The 4,043-nt window shown below is 49.6% G+C and overlaps 1 long non-coding RNA gene across 1 annotated transcript; it reads left to right on the top strand.

The window, feature by feature from the left end:
• The first annotated feature begins 818 nt into the window (after positions 1–818).
• Positions 819–3,697, top strand: LOC117016414 (uncharacterized). The gene is made up of 3 exons (XR_004421908.1): positions 819–1,029; positions 2,350–2,417; positions 3,527–3,697. It is a non-coding gene; the product is annotated as an uncharacterized LOC117016414 (long non-coding RNA).
• Positions 3,698–4,043: the final 346 nt, after the last annotated feature.

The following is a 4,043-nucleotide window of genomic DNA, read 5'->3' as shown; positions in this document are numbered from 1 at the left end:
GCACATCTGAAATGGTAACAGGGCGATCTTTGCATTTCCCACTTGTCATTGCTCTTGAGGGCAGAAGCCATGTGGGTTGTGTCACTTTACCCCTGGCATCTAGCACAATGCCAGGCACAGAGTGCATTCATAACACTTACAAATAGTCCCTTGAGCCTCTGTGTCCCCAGGGACCTCACAGGGAGGCTGGGTGCCTGGGCCAAGAAAGCATCCTGGGCTCACAAGCCACACGCTGTGTCACAGTCCCGTTGATCCCATGATTAACCAATCCCAGTGGGGGAGGCAGCACTGCCACATCGTCACTGTCACCCCCAGGTCACCCAGAGCCCTCTTCCTGGTCTCTGCCCCCTCACTGGCTGCAGAAGCCCAGGCTCCCAATTTTGATGTAATCTGGCTGCTTTCCCAGCTCAAACACATGCCCATTGCTTAAAATCCACCAGCGGTCTGGACCCCATCCCCATTTTCCCCTGTGAGTCACACACATATTCACAGGGGCCTTTGAGAAACCCAGGAATCTGTTTCATACTGAGGGTTGGATGTCAGCTCCCTGGGGAACGGTTAGGGGCAGGGGTACTTTGGGGAGGCAGGGAGGTCTGTATTAATCCAGACTTCTCTCAGCGGAGGGGCACCCCCTCTTTGTCTATGATTAGGGCTGGGACCTTTTTCAGAAGGTCCCCCTAGGATGCCTCCAGAGAGGAAGCGCGCTGCCTCCGAGAGCTTCTCAGGAAAGGCACTCCAGCCCTCACATTCTTGGCTCACCCCAAGTGACTATGCAGGCTTCACCTTGTTCCAGGGCTAATAAGAAAGCACAGCCCCAAGGCACTGGGGCTTTGTATTAAATTTTTAATAGCCATGGTGGGTTTGATCCCACACTCCTGGGAGAATTAGTCACTGCAGGTTCGAGTGAGGAATTTATGGACAGGCCTCAACAATCTGCTTCTAATTTGAGGATGGAAACTTTGATTTTAAGAATCCTGAAAGGCAATATGGTATCAAGAAGAAGGCCTCGGTTCCCGTCATTCAACAAATGTGAGTAACCTAGGTGTCTGTGCTGGTCCAGGCTCTTCTTTCCTGTGAGTCTAAAGCTGTGTGATCTCTGGGCCTCAGGCTCCTGACTTGTGAATGGCGGAGTGGGTGGGGCTCCTCCCAGCTCTGACCCCCTGGGTTTGGGTCTGTGAAGGACAAGCTGCATCTCCAGCTGCCCCTGCGCCCTAGGGGGCCTCCCTTATGGAAAGTTGGCTTTGGAGGCAGAGCAGTTCCTAGAAGCCCAAGCATGCCCTGCCCTGGAAGCCTGCTTGCCCTCCTGCTGCTGGGGGAGGCCTGGAAAGGGTTAAAGTTGGCTCAGCAAGGCAGGAATAGACTCACTCCATCCCCTCCCTCTTTGAGTGCTCAGTGCTTTCTGTTCTCAGGGATTTGCTCAGCTCACTGAGGTTAGGTAAGCCTCCTTGCTGGGCTGGGAGCCATGCCTCTCTGCCTCTCTGCCCTGTGAGAGGGCTGAAGTGTAGCAACTTGCCCTCGCTCTTCCCCCAGGCAAGAAATCTGAAGCTACCACAAAGGGTGGAGAAATCCTGGAACCTGAGACAGTGATTCTAGCTGGAGCCAGAAGTGGCTTTAGAAATGGAGTCCAACGAACGCCTTATGCAGATGGGGAAACTGAGGCCAGGAGAGGGGACTTTTCTGAGGTTCACCTAGCGAGTTAGGGAGAGACTCATGCAGGTCCCCAGATTCCCAGACCAAATCCTTTCTCTTTGGCTGATCTCTGCAGTTCGGGGACGGTCTTTTGGGCTGAAGCAGTCATGAATGGATCACGTTGGGGTAGGGGGAGAGGAGGAAAGCAGAGGAGGGGCATGACTCCAGGAGTCATGGAAGCAGGAAAAAGGGCCTGACTCTTTCTTGATGCTTCTTGGGGCTGACTCGCGTCTTGCTGGCACTCACCCCGGCCTTCACTAAGCTGTTCCAGGCACCCCAAATGTCGACCTCTCCGATCCTCAGATTACAGTTGGCAGGTCTGTTTTTTACCAAGAACCCAACTTGGATGGAGGCACTTTTGTGTAGGGCCCAGTTTTTTTCAAACAGACCTGCCTCGAGCTCCAGCTTTTCTTTTTATTAGCTGTGTGACCCTGGGCAAGTTGTTTAACTTTTCTGAACCTGAGCTAGCCATCTGTGAAATGGGAGTGCTAATAGTACGTTCTTCACAGCATTGCTGAGATGATCGAGATGACAGAGGGCCAGGCCCAAAGTAAGTGCTGGAGAAATGACAGTGTTACCATCACTCCTCCGCCTTGGGGGCTTCCTCATCTTCCTCAGCTAGTTGGTTCTTTCCCTCAGCTTCCTCCTCTTCTCTTTCAGTGCAATGGACCTATTTCTGGGCCTGCCCTCCTCCCAGGGTACTGTGAAGCTCTAAGAAGACAATGGAGGTTAAGGAGCTTCATAAAGGGCTCTGTGGAACCTGTGGTCTCTCTTGGTGGTCCCTCTGGCTAGTTGTCCCACGTCTCCATGGCTCCGGGACTATCCCTAGATTGACCAGTTGTCAGTCAGCTCAGGATGCAGTATAAAGGAAACACCTAGAGCCCAGATACACTGGGATTCATCTTAACCACCTGTGAACTAAATGGCTCTGGGCACATCATTTTACCTAAGACAGCTCTGCCCAATAGAAAATGGGGCCAGAATCCCTGCTTTTCCTAATTTATAGGTCTGTGTTTAAAATTGCAAAGCTCTGTGCCTTCTCTGTATCCATTCTCCCTTCCTCTGTCCATACCTGCTTTTCGTGAGGGATCCAGTCCACCCTAATCTTCCATTTTAACCAGTAGTTTGGGGGCTGCTAATCCAACCTATACTCCAGTGTTGAGTCTGAGACCCAGTCTTGCCAATCAGAGCCCTGAATTCCCTATGGTCACTGTGATTGGCTCAGCGCTGGGCCTGTTACCCAATCACAGCCAACCAGCATTCATCCTGGAACTTTTGCTTGTAGTCATAGGGAGAAATAACTTACTTGCTTTTCTGCTGGACAAGAGCCTGAGAGAATGAGAGCCTGGAGCTCCCAGGAATCCTTAGGTGGGGAGAATCTACCTGATTATTTAGCAAATGTAAAGGTAAACAGACAAAAAGTGAAGGGCAGTCTTCTGCCAATGTTGTTTGCAGATTTGGCCCCAGACTTACCTAAAGCCAAACTATTCTTGAACTCAGGACTACAAGTCCATTCATTTTTTAAAACATTTCCTTTCCTTGTTTTTCCTGTCAATTCCTCTACCTATTCAATTCTTTATTTTTGCCGAAGCCAGCCTGATTTAGGTTTCCATCATATGCACATGCAATCAAAATTTCCAAATTAAGACCAAAAAAAGAAAAAAAAAAGCATGATAAATAGTTAGTGAAATAAACAATGTTGGCTGCTGACCCAATACGCATTTCCCCTTTGTCCTCACTCACCAAACCCTGGATGGGGAGCGCAGGGAGAGACGGTGGAGGAAGTCCCAGGGGAGATGTTGTGACTGGCCTAATCATAATGTGTCTTGTTTTCCAGGATCCCTTGCACTGACAGTAGCCATGGGACCCAATTCTAGACCATGAAACAAAGAGAAATCTTTCGGGAAAGGAAACCTAGCCAGCATCCCTCTGTCTCCTTCTTCCTGCCTTGAAAGAGGATGTGATGACTTGACCTGCAGCAGACGATTGTGACCATGAGGCAGAGGCCGAAAGAACCGCAGTGACACCGGTCCTGGTCCTGACATTGCTGAGCCACGGCATGCCAACCACCATCACCCCTCGAAACACACGAAAACAAACACCTATTTGTTCAAGTCACTTTTCCTTGGGTTTTTTGTTATTTGCATCTCAAAGCATTCTTTAGGAATGAATCATTTCACTAATGCAGAACTCAAGTAGCTATCCTGAAATGCCATTGATCCAAAACTCAGACAAGAAGAGTAGTTAAGAATAAAACAGTTGACATTTATTGAGGAGTTACTATGGCCAGGCAGTGTTATGTGCTTTAGGTGCATATAACCTTATGTTTAGTTGCAATAACTTTGTGAGACAGA

Source organism: Rhinolophus ferrumequinum, chromosome 24 (assembly GCF_004115265.2).
Source record: "Rhinolophus ferrumequinum isolate MPI-CBG mRhiFer1 chromosome 24, mRhiFer1_v1.p, whole genome shotgun sequence".
NCBI classification, from domain to species: Eukaryota; Metazoa; Chordata; class Mammalia; order Chiroptera; family Rhinolophidae; genus Rhinolophus; species Rhinolophus ferrumequinum.
Note: the sequence above shows the minus strand (reverse complement) of the source record. Positions and strands in the feature narration are given on the sequence as shown.